The sequence below is a fragment of the Bubalus bubalis genome, chromosome 5 (assembly GCF_019923935.1).
Source record: "Bubalus bubalis isolate 160015118507 breed Murrah chromosome 5, NDDB_SH_1, whole genome shotgun sequence".
Classification (NCBI taxonomy): domain Eukaryota; kingdom Metazoa; phylum Chordata; class Mammalia; order Artiodactyla; family Bovidae; genus Bubalus; species Bubalus bubalis.
The window spans coordinates 73,957,452-73,970,419 of record NC_059161.1 but is presented as its reverse complement, the minus strand read 5'-3'; positions in this window follow the sequence as shown (position 1 = coordinate 73,970,419).

Sequence of the window (12,968 nt, the reverse complement as noted above, 5' to 3'; positions counted from 1 at the left end):
TTTATATAAGGTCCCAGGAGCCCAATTTCCTATAAGAGACCTGGTCCTCCAGAATGATAATCATAAAAAGATGGAAAGAGGAGATAGGAAAAGGTTACAAGGAAGAGTCTACGGATCAGAAAAAGAGAGAGAGAGAAAAAAAAAAAAAGATATGAAAGAAGAAATAAATGACTTCCATATTCTTGCTCTTCTTCTCTAATTCTTCATTATCTGCCATACCATTTTCTGGTGTTGGCAGGCAGAAGTCATGTGGAGTGGCTGTGAGAAAGTAAAAGGTCAATTTAGAGTCAGGATGTGAACAGGGGACCCTGTGCTCCTCGGAGCCCGGACTTGGGCTCCTGGTGTCCTTGTCTCCAGGGTCCTCCCAGGACCTTGGTGTTTCATGCTTCAGTGAAAAAGTGGGTCTCTGACCTCTAACATCCTGTTGCCACCCTCAGCTTGTCTACAGGTGACCAGGAATGAGGCTGTGCTTGTGTGTTCCTCCTCCAAGTGCTCACTGTCTCCATGAGTCTGTGGCCACGACCTTATGAGAGAGTCATTTCCTAGGCAGGTTGATAAGAAATCTGGGGGTCCCCAAGGAGAGAGGGGTCTGGAATTCTCAAGGAAGAAGAAAGGACAAGCTTTTCCCCCCCCCCCCCCTTTCCCTCTACATTCCTTATATAACAATAATGTATCCTGCTTGAAGACAGTCTGCGGAAAAAACCTTTTGGCTAATCCTGTTATCTTAAAATGTAAATTATGGGAGTAGATCTAGTGAGGTCTTTACAACCTCCAGGCATTCTTTTGATTCACTGTGATAACTAACTGGAGAGTATATAACTCCATTGCTAACACTAGCAAGGGGGTACTCTTTCTGCCCCCCTCTGATGTCTATGTCAGAAGCTTTTTCTATCCCTTTTATACTTTATAAACTCTATTACACAAAAGCTCTGAGTGATCAAGCCTCGTCTCTGGCCCTGGATTGAATTCTCCTCTGGAGGCCAAGAATTCTGGTGCCTTTTCGTGGTTCAAAAACAACCTTTCATCTTGCAGGCTTGTCCAGGATTCTTCAGGACAAGGTGAGGATGCTCGGAGCTCTAGTTCTCTGTTCTCCTAGAGAACAGGTCTTCTGCTGTACTTTACTAACTCTATGGTGTGCTTATGTGAATGAGTGAAATGCCCTGTGCGAAGCAAGTGAGGATCCCTGCTCTGTGGTTCTGCGGTGCCTTCATACATCTTATGGCAGAAACCTGTTGGGGGTTTATACTTACCTGCCAATGCCAAGAGACACCTGATGTCTCCTTCAGGAACTGACCAGAAATGGGCAAAGCGTGTGGACTGAACTCTCCTTTCTCAGTCAAACTTTTCAGTCTCTTTGTCCATTTCATAACTCCTTGGAAATTAGAAGTACTAACCTAATCTGTCGCATCATAGACTTTCAAGGGACTTGTGATCTATGCTATTACTGTGTACTGTTACTTAGAGCCTAAACTTGGATTGGTAGTCAGGAAGTTCCTAGTCTCGCTAGGAATCAAAAGTTCGGAAGTTAGATAGAGCTCTAGCTACAAGAGCATCTCTGAGGTTAAAGGTTACTCAGATTGGAACTGCAGTGGGATTTTTTCCTTTGGTAACGCTGACTCTTAGTGGACCAGAAGAGGCTCTTATACTGGTGTGGTGACTCTGGGAGGGAACATCTCAGTTTTATGTTTGTATCGGTCTTATTGTGGTCAGGAATATACTCAGGGTCGTGCACAGGCACTCAGGTGACAAATGTTTCTCTCAGCGGTCTTAGCTTAGGAAGCATTCAGGAAGGTTACTCTAATTGCACCCTGGGTGGCATCAGAGGCAAGCAAGGTTTTAATGGTGAAGAGCTGGATGGCAGTCAGGGATGCCATCAGGTCTACCCCTGGTGCATCCCCACCCCGTCTCAGTGGTAGAACGGGGAGGGACGAGTGTGGCGCCTGAAACAGTAAGGGACAGACTAAGTCTGACCAGGAAAGAAAAGCTTTGGTGTACAGTCTGTCTACACCCCCATCTAGAGCAGGGAGGGACGCCTCCAGTAGAAAGATGGTACTGGTCACTTTTTTCTCTCTTACAGATGGGAGTTAACAATTCCAGCCTCACTCCTTTGAATGGTATCCTGAAAAAACTGGGATAGATTTGAGCACCAGGGCTTAAAGAAGACACACCTGGTCTTCCTATGTGATACTGCATGACTGTGGTACCCATTGGAGGACAGCAAATGGTGGCCAACTGGAGGGTCTCTTAAGTATAATACTGTTTTATAATTAGACCAGTTCTGTAGAAAACAAGAGTAATGGGTAGAAGTAGCATATGTGTTGCCCTTTTTTACCGGGGTCCAGCCCTGGTTGGATCCAGGGATTCCCTCAGGAGGACGGCGTTGGTGAAAAGGATTTCACAGCAGAGAGATCAGAGGCTTGATATGACTGGTTTACGTGGGAAACTAATCAAGTTCGTGACATGGAACTTGCTCTGACCATGGAGGCCACAGGCGCTCTCTTGAATCGCGGAAGGTGCCCCACCCTGGGCACTTTCTCGAGTGGGTCTTAGAAGCCCAGGCAAGTAAGTGGTCTCAGAGAGCCCCCACACTCCAGTCATTCATCCTGAAGGAAGAACAGTGAAGAATAGAAGAGAAACGAAAGCAAGGAAGAACTACATGGGGAGACCAAGCTTGATGAGCATGGCCCATGACTTTATTTTCCAAAGTAGCTTTTATACCTTAAGTTGTGCATAGTTGATAATAGGGGGTGTAGAGTCATGCAAGGTCAGCAGTCCTTGACTCTTATCAAAGTCGGGCTTTCTTTCTGCAAACATATCATATGCAAAGGCTTTAGGTGATTTACACCATCTTCTGGCCAGGAGACCTGTTAAAATTTTATAATGGTTAGTCAGTCAGAAAACTTATTTTCTCTAAAGGTGATTATTCTAAAGTCAGGCGCCACCCTCTGAAAGCATTAGATAAAGTTGCATTCCAATAGGGCAAAAGTGTGGTGGGCTATAACAAGAAAAGAATTAACTCAAGGGTCCAAGGTTACAAACATTAAAGCTACTACTTACATTTCTATATACCAACTATATTAATCAATACACTCCCAGGGACACAGTAGGTAAGGGATATGGAAACTTGGCAGCAAGCATTAGCTCAACAAAGAAATCCTCTACTAGTTCTATTCTAACAATTTTAACTCTCTGAGAAGCTCTGCATTGTTAGAATATCTTAAGCTTCCTGTATCTCTCATGGTTGGGAGGCTGTGAACAATCACATGTGTAGCTGCAGGAGTCCAAACAAACTTGTCAGACAAGCTAGAAACTCATCAGAGGGGTTTGAATTGAAACACTCCTATTATGCCCAGGAAACTTATTAACTAGAGCTCTAAATTGATTTTCTTCAGAGAAAGGTGGTCGGGGATAGCCCCCCATTAGTGTCAGAGGAGCTGGTAAAAGTCATAAAATATTAAAACAGATTCTGGTTTTGGGGTAGATGCTCAGGCAGGTCTAGGGGGCCCCTCGAGCCCTGACTCACCTTGCCCATCAGGGCTCTCCTGCATGACCTTGTCATGGGTGGGAACTCCCGGCACTTTTTCTCTCTTTGAACTATGCCAGACTTGCGTCCTAAGGGTATGGATTTGGGTGTGACTCCTTTAGCTCCTTCCTATCCTCCTACTTTGCTAGATGAGATGGAGGACAGGAGACAAAGAGATCAAGAAAAGCCGGTGTCTCCAATCTATCCCTGGGATCATATGCACAGAGCAGCCAGAGAGACTGAGGAACAGCCACACAAGCTGTTGCCTCTTCATGAAGCACACACCAGGAGAAATAGCCAGTCTATGCGAGTTAATAAGTCTTTTTCTTATTGAGAAATACAAAGAATCAAGGATCTGGGAGACTATTTAGAGGACCCAGAAAAATATATTGGAGCTTTTAAAGGTGTTACTCTGCTTTATGACCTTACTTGGAGGGATGTGATGTATATCTTGGGACAAATGCTGACTCCCAACTCAGAGACGAATTTTGGGAAAAGCTGTTGCTTATGGAGATGAATGGCTTGGTAATGAATCAGTAGGGGAGAGGAAAGACAAGATAGCCTCCCTCCCCACTGGGAATCAGGCAGTCCCAACTATAGAACCAGATTGGGACTACAACACAGCTAAAGGAAGATGGGATCAGAGTCATTTTGTCAGATGTATTTTGAAGGACTCAGGCAGGCACGTCCTAAGCCTTTAAACTATGGCAAATTGGCAAACATAGAACAGGAGGAGAAGGAAGTTCCTGGTAAATTCCTAGATAAACTGAGAGAAGCCCTTCACAGGTTGACTAAGATTGATCCCGAAAGTGAAGAGGGAAAAGTGATGTTAAAAGATAGATTTCTCACTCAGTTGGCTCCAGATATCCACCATAAGCTATTAAAACGGATGTATGGACCAAATCAGTCTTTAGATAATCTGTTACAACTGGCTCAGTCTATTATGGTAGGGAATATTAGGAATAGAAAGAAAGGCAGAAAAAGGAACAGGCGGAAGCCCTCATAATGGCGGTAAGAACCATCCTGAAACAGCCTGAGAAAAATGCCCAGAGGGACCCAGGTGAAAAGGGAGGGGCTTGCTATTACTGTGGAAAGGAAGGGCACCTCAATTGGGATTGCCCTCAAGTATCTAAGCTGCCCCCAGCTCCATGTCTGATCTGCAAAGGACCACACTGGAAGAGAGACTGCACCCAGATGCGTAGGTTTCAGGGGTCAGACTCTCAAGACAATCAGGACTGAAAGTGCCCGGGCAGCCCTCACACAAGCTCCCGTCCTAATTACACCTGAGGAACCCCGGGTATTAATAACTTTGGGGGGCTAATCCATCAATTTCCTTTTAGACACTGGGGCAACTTACTCTGTGCTTACTGAAGCCCCTGGCCCACTTTCTTCCCAATCCGCTTCCATAATGGGACTGTCTGGATGAGCCAAAAGGTATTATTTTACTTGTTCTTTAAGCTATAACTGAGACTCTGTGCTATTTTCACAAGAGTTTCTGATCGTGCCAGGTCTCCCTCACTGCATTTGGGAAGGGATATACAGAGCAAGGTCCATGCTTCTGTTTTCATGAATATGAAGTCCTCCCTTTCGCTCCCTTTAATTGAACAAAATGTAAATCCTAGAGTGTGGGCTGATGGAAAATCTGTGGGTCGAGCACCAAATGCTATTCCTGTAGTTGCCAAGTTCAAAGACCTGCACTTATTTCCACATAAGAAGTAGTATCCACTGAAACTTGAAGTTAAAGAAGGGTTAAAACCCATCTCTGAAAATTTAAAGGAGCTATTAATTCCCTGTAACAGTCCATGCAACACTCCTATTTTTGGTATAAAGAAATCAAATTGTAAATGAAGACTTCTTCAAGATTCAATAATAAATGAGGCTGTAGTTCCTTTACACCCCATGGTGCCTAATCCTTATACTCTATTGTTTGAAATTCCTGAATGAGCCAAATATTTCTCAGTAATTGATTTGAAAGATGCCTTCTATTCAGTGCCTTTGGCGGAGAAAAGTCAATTTCTATTTGCCTTTGAAGACCCTACGCAGCCAGCTTCTCAGTTAAGCTGGACAGTTTTGCCCCAGGGATTTCGTGACAGTCCTCACTTATTTGGACAAAGTTTGTCATGGGATCTTCAACACTTTAATAGCTCTGAAGCTGTGGTGTTACAATATGTAGATGATACTCTGCTCTGTGCTGAGACAGAGGAAGCTTGTTCACAAGCCTCAGAAGATTTCTTAAACTTTCTGGCAGGCTGAGGTTACAATGCATCAATAGAAAAGGCTCAGCTTTGTCAAGAATCTGTTAGATATCTGCCCCTAATCATATCAGAAGGGACTAGGGTCATAGGTCCTGAGAGAATTAAAGCTATACTAAATCATCCCCTACTTATGACTTTAAGACAACTGAGAGGATTTTTAGGAATCACAGGCTACAGTTGCATTTGGATTCCAGGTTATGGGGAACTTGCCCGGCCTTTATATAAATTTATAGTTGAAACTCAGCAAGCCCAAACCAACAAACTGGTTTGGGCTCAGATACTCAAAAGGCTTTTAAGGTTCTTCATACTGCTCTCCTGCAAGCTCCCACTTGAGTTTGCCCACAGGGTCAGAATTTAATTTGTCACTGAAAGAAAAGGTATGGGTTTGGGAGTTTTGACACAACCCCGAGGACCTCATCAGCAATTAATTGTTTATCTAAGCAGAGAATTAGATGTAATTTCACGTGGGTGGCCCCACTGCCTAAGAGTAATTGGGGCATCGGCTTTATTAGCACCTGAAGCTTTAAAAATAGTTAATGGATGAAACCTTACTGTACTGACTTCTCATGATGTGAGTGGAATGTTAAATTCTAAGGTTAATATTTGGATGATGGACAGAGGCTTCTTAAATATCAGTCATTGCTGTTAGAAGGACCAGTAACTAAGCTTAGAGTTACTGGTCACTTATCATCCTATATATATATACATATATATATATATATATGTATATATATATATACTCCCTCTACTTTGGTGCCCTTACAAGGTATGGAATCCTGTACTGTGTCTGTTTGGCCACCAAGTTTCTCAGAGCTCAGAACCTTCTAAAGCAAAGGCTACATGATGGCTCTACAAGGAATTAGCTTCCCTTCCACTGACCAAGTCTGGATGAGAAGTTGATGTGAGTTAACTTGGGAGGTGGCCGTCTGTGCTGGGCTTTGGTGGCTTAATTAAGTCTGTGATGCTCAAAGTCTCAAAGCTGATCTGAACACTTAATTGAGCAGCCTGGACCTGGCGCTATGTAAGAATGGACAGCAGTTTAAGTCTGCCGTCACTAAAATTCTGACTCTTATCAACTCCTTATCATGCTCTAGATCCTGTAGTGGAAGACAATAGAGCCCCAAATTCTTTTTGAAAATCGTCTCCATACTCACAACCTGGAGACCGCAACCCAAGATTCTTCTTGAGGATCAGCAGAGAGACCCTCCTTCCCTCAGTGACCAAATGTTTGTCCTACTAACCCGACAGCACCGCCCCATCTCACCAAACTCCCTGGCAACAGCCAAACAGTGATCCTGTCCACATCAACCCATAGAAATCCCACAAGTAAATCCCAGTTTCTTTCCTTTTTAAAATACTCTGGATTTACACTGCTAGTACCTGTAGATTTTGGAAGCTACATTTAGAAGTGTTGAGCTGTAATTCCCTTTTCCTGTAATGTCCATTGTTGGGGAGACCTCACGGTTCTCCTGCTTCACATCTTTCCATCTGTTCTCTGGTAGGATGTGTACAAAACTGGCACTGGGAAATTGTACATTCTTCTAAATATAGGAAGATAATTAGGTCAGTCAGCAGACAGAAGAATCAAAACATAACTTAAGGAATAAAAAAAAAAACAACTATAAGACGTATTTATAACTCTTCAGATAGAGTGATGGAAAAGAAAAAAAAAAAAAAAAAAGATGAGGAAAATTCATTAGTAAAAGTTAACCAGCCCATTTGAAGGAACAGCCTTCAGAGGATCAGTGAGGACCTACCTCCAGAACAAGAGTTCAGATTACCCATTTTCAAACTTTCAAGGTTGAAGGTGAGCCCTTCTCACTTGACACCTTACATGAACCTCTCTCAGCTCACTAACTGGCACTTGGTGCAGAATGCAAAATGTGCATTACCACATTACCGTGGCAATGATATACCACAGAACTTTCAGAGTGAACTAGATTCTGGACAGGGTGAGTCCAATGGCTACTGTCCAGAAAGTGTGTTTCTATGGTCAAGTTTGGCTTTTCAGAGCAAGCATTTTATTTCAAAAACTGAATCTCAGGCTCACACATTCTTCTCTGATTAAGAAATTAATTTATATGAGAGAAAAGTTGTTGATAGTGAACATTTCAGGTTGAAGAGGGATGAAGCTAACACACTGAGAATAAAAGGAGATTCTATTCTTCATTAGAATATCATCTTGGTACTGATCACAAGTGTGTGTTCCTAACACACAGTAAAGCCAAGCAATATCAAAACTTCAGGAGCCTGGAGCAGAGAAAGCCTTACTTCAGGTCCAAACAAGGAGAAAGGACAAACAAAAAAACCTGAGCTCCCAGAAAGCTTTTGTCAAAGCCCTTTTCTAGGGAAGCTGAAGGAGTGGCCTGGTTACTTCTGGGGTCAGAGTCTTTGTTCTTGAGTTCAGGTCATGGTCAGGTCATGATGTTCCTGTAAACCAAATGCTGCTCTCAGTTCTGACAAGAAAGGGTCAGGTCGCAGGGCACCACCCTCTACCTCCGAGGTCCAGGCCCAGGCCAGGAGGAGGGGTCCTGGGCCAGGAAGGTTATCCTGCCGTGGTTCAGGAGGGCATCCATCCAGCACCCAGTCTGCGTCCTCTCACCAGTGCATGGCCCTGGCTGAGGAGGCAGGTCTCAGCTGGCAGCAGCCACAAAGCCAGGTCCAAGACCCCACTCAACCAACTAAATTGCTGTTATTACAAGGGTAAATGCTGGTTTCAGGCAAAAAATACCTTGGCTTAGATCAGGTAGAGAGGGACTTCTGCTCTGCTAAGCAGGCCTACGCCCATGCACAGCAGGAAGAAGTTACAGAAGAAAGAGACCTCTGCCCCAATTCCCAAGAAGTAACTTGAGTATGAAGTCTCTCAGGGAGGAGTTGTTAGGGGAAGCACACTGATTGAAACCGCCCACCCTGGCCAGGCACCACAGTAACCATTTGCATGAGTTGTTTTACGACAGGAGGTCCTGCTAAGGAACAAGGAACTAATAAGCCACCACCAACTGGAAGAGTTCGGGAAAGGTCAAAAGGAGACACGACATGTCCGACCACCTCCTAGAATCCTTCTCTCTGGCATCCATCTAGGTTGAACAAGGCATGCACCACCAGGAAGGACGCTGAGTCAGAATGATTGGCTAAGGACAACCCGGAAACTAATTCCATCACCATAAAACCCAAGACTGCAAACCATGTGGCAGAGCTGTTCTCCTGGGTTCCCTTACCCTACTGCCCTCCATCTGGGTACCCGTTCCCAATAAAATCTCTTGCTTGGACAGCACGTGTGTCTCCTTGGACAATTCATTTCCGAGTGTTAGACAAGAGCCAAGTTTTGGGCCCTGAAAGGAGTCCCCCTTCCTTCAACAAATGGCGACTCTGGTGGGGACTCTTCTTCACTGCAACTGACATCCTGACCACTCGGGGTACTCAGGGGCCAGTTTGCCTGCCAATGGACCAGACCCAGCAGCCATAACTGGGACCTTTTTGTCCCTGGTCTCCTCCTGACACAGACAACTGGCCAAAGTGCCATGACTGGTAAAGAACAAGAGACTTAATTGACCTGTCTCCCCTTTTCTCTCTCTTTACTCTCAACCCTTCCTATCCTTCCCCTTTTTTTTCTAGTCCCCCGGTCCTGGATGCAGGAATCTGATAGTCGAAGGCCCTCAGCCTGAGCTGAGGATTGGAGATCCTGATCACCTCCTCTTGGCAGAGAACTCGAATTCTGGTTCTGTTCTGGTCTGATTTCTGGTAGGGCTGAGTTCCAGTCCTCCCTTCTCTGGAGGCCCAGGCCTGGGTATCTGCAGGTGGCAGGAGATGTCTGTAAGGCCACCCCTTTTGCCCCCCTCTCCTGCCTCCTCCCCCTTCTTTCAACCTGGCTTCCTTTCCTCCCTTTGCAATCTTTGAAGACCTGAGATATTTTCCTTTACTCTTTTCGTACTTGGATCTGAAGTTCTGTGTCTCTATAGGAGGTTTTCTGAGAGACTGTTTTCTTGTATTTAAGGGAGTGTCTGATGAGGACTGCCAGGTTTATATGTGTGTGTTTTAACTTTGTGTTCTGTGTTGTGATTTTTGATGGCCATTTTGCTTTGTTTGGCCACCATTTGGTTTAGACCTGCTGCCATTTTGTTAGAACTTGATTTTCTTTCCCTGTGCCTTGAGACCAGGGCTCTGGCTCTGTTCTCAGGAACACTTATCTAGACCATCTCTAACTCCTGAGACTGAGGAAAAAAGGGGAAAAGGCTTTAAAAGTATTATCTATGCCAACTGTTTTTTATAAACTAGTAAACTTTATATTGTAATAGCCAATTCATGACTAAGCATAGAAAATAAAGCTAGATCTTGCATTGTGTCTGTCTAAATATGTCTTGGCATGTCTTTGTCTCTGGATAATATTTGTGAGGTTAATTTGTAAATGAGCTGTATTTAATTGGCTTAAAGAAAAGTAAGTCCTTACAAATCAAATAATTCTAAATTAAACAATAAATTCTAGATTCATTTGAAGTGGGAAATATTCAGTATTAAATACCTGATATTAATGTTTGTTTGTTGACCTGTCTAATATAAACATGTCTTAGAGTAATTAACATTAAGTAGAATATTTTCACTGTACCTAGTAAGCTAAATATTATATCTGTTACAAGTTTGCCAATAGGGAAATTACCTCTAGTGAAGAAACTTCTAAAAATATAAATGAGATATAAGTTTTGGATAAACTCTATTAGGAATAATTATTCGTTAGAAATATCTGTCTAAAATAGTCTCTCCAGATGGGCATAACTTGAATTTCTAAGGGTTGTGCTAAACGAACTTTTGGAAGTCTATTGAATAGTTAGATCATTTCCAAACAAAATAAGATTTTGAAACATTTACTACTAAACACTAATTTCATTTTACAGAGAAACAAAGAGATTCGGGGCTATAAATGAAGAATGTTTGGTGCCATCCTAAAATGTTCTAAGAAACCAAGGGTTTTAGAGACTATCTCTGGTATTTATGCTCGCCAATCTATAAAGTGCTAATATAAAAGTTAGTTCTTGGTTGCTAAAGGAAAGTAGGAAGTGTATTTTCAGTAAAAAGAAAAAAAAATGAAAAAATACTAAAAAGAGTTATGCATGACCAGGATTTTCTAAAATTGGATTACAATTAGTTAGATAAATGGGTTTTGTTATGAATGACACAACCATATAGAAAACTGGTTAGAGCCAACTAGGTCCAAGATGGCAGAGCTGACTTTCACTAGACCTTGAGCCTTGGTATCTATGCCCACTGTGACATATCAACAAGCTAAATGATACATCCATCAACATTGACTAAATCTGACCAAATGTTCTAAACCTTTTTAATTTATCTTTCAAAAAAAAAAAAAATTACTAAATCGAATTCTTTTAAAGTTCCTTTGACCTCTAGCTAACTTTGGGGTGCTTCAGAGGGCCCCTGAAACATCCCAAAGAGAGATAGTATACTGTGTTTATTTGGCTAGTTAAATTACATGAAAGAGATTATCAAATGAGTAATAAATCCGCTCATGCACACTGATTGAAAGAGCCCACCCTGGCCAATCTCCACAGTAACCATTTGCATGAGTTGTTTTATGACAGGAGGTCCTGCTATGGAACACAGAACTAATTAGCCACCACCAACTGGAAAAGTTCGGGAAAGGTCAAAAGGAGACACACATTTCTGACCACCTCCCAGAATCCTTCTCTCTGGCATCCATCTTGGCTTAACAAAGCGTGCACCACCAGGAAGGACTCTGAGTCATAATGATTGGCCAAGGGCAACCTGGAAACTAATCCCATCACCATAAAACCAAATAACACGTAAGACTCTAAGCCATGTGGGAGAGCTGTTCTCCTGGGGTCCCTTACCCTACGGCCCTCCACCTGGGTGCCCTTTCCCAATAAAATCTCTTGCTTTGTCAGCACGTGTGTGTCCTCAGACAATTCATTTCTGAGGACAAGAGCTCAGTTTTGGGCCCTGAAAGGGGTCCCCCTTCCTGCAACAACGCCACTGTGGATAGCAGGTGGCAGTCATCTGTGCTCTGTGCAGTCAAAGCCCTTCAGTAAGACACTGATCTCAGTTGCAAACGTAAAAATAGGGCTGCTGAAAGAGTTCTCAACCTCTCACTTCTAGAGACCCATTAGAGCTCTCACCTTCATGCTAACCACCCTGAAATCACAAGTGTTTTGACACATGTATAACATGTTTTTAAGCAAATTATAGCAGTCACATCTCGCTAGTGGCTACCAAGTATAATACACAAAAACCACTATATATGTTTATATATGTGTGCGGATAACTCATGCAGTTGATTTCAGCAATTTGTGAGCCCATGGACTAGCCTGCCAGGGCCCTCTGTCATGGAATTCTCCAGGCAAGAATACTGGAGTGGTTAGTCATTTCCTTCTTCAGGGGATCTTCCTGGCTCAGGGTTCTAACCCAGGTCTTCTGGATTGCAGGTGAATTCTTTATTGTCTGAGCCACCAGGGAAGACTGAATGAATCTTAAGATCAGCACCCCTTGTTCTGCCATTCCTGACAGATTATGGCAGAACAGGAACTTTGGTACAAGGGAGGGTGTATGGATTCCCAGGTGGCTCAGTGGTAAAGAATTTTCCTGCCAATGCAGGAGACATGGGTTCAATCCGTGGGTTGGGAAGATACTTTGGAGGAGGAAATGACAATCCACATCAATATTCTTGCATGGAAAATACCATGGACAGAGGAGCCTGGTGGGATATAGTCCATGAGGTCACAAAAAGTGGGACACAACTAAGTGACTGAGTATGCATGGATATATATATAGGATGTTAACAACACTCTTGTTTATCCCCTTTGCATTTTCTGGCCATTTCAGGATGGCTGATAGATTAACAAAGAAAAGACCTCTGCCCCTTGAGAGTATTTAGCCTGAGGAGCCAAGAGGGATGTGGCTCTCTTCGGGTTTCCATGGTAACCAATGAGCCAACCTGCTGTTCATTCCCACTGTAACTGGTAGACTCCTTATTCCTCCAGAGTAGAGAATGCTGCAGCTGCTCTTCTGCCTGTCCCCTGCTATCCACAGTGGGTTTCTCTCTGAGAAGGTAACAGGCAGGAAGGCTAGGGGTCTCCAAACGGAGGAAATAGGCTGCAAGTGTCAGAAATTTTTCTCTCTCTCTTAAGCGGCAAGAGGAAACAAACTAATGATATATATATTTT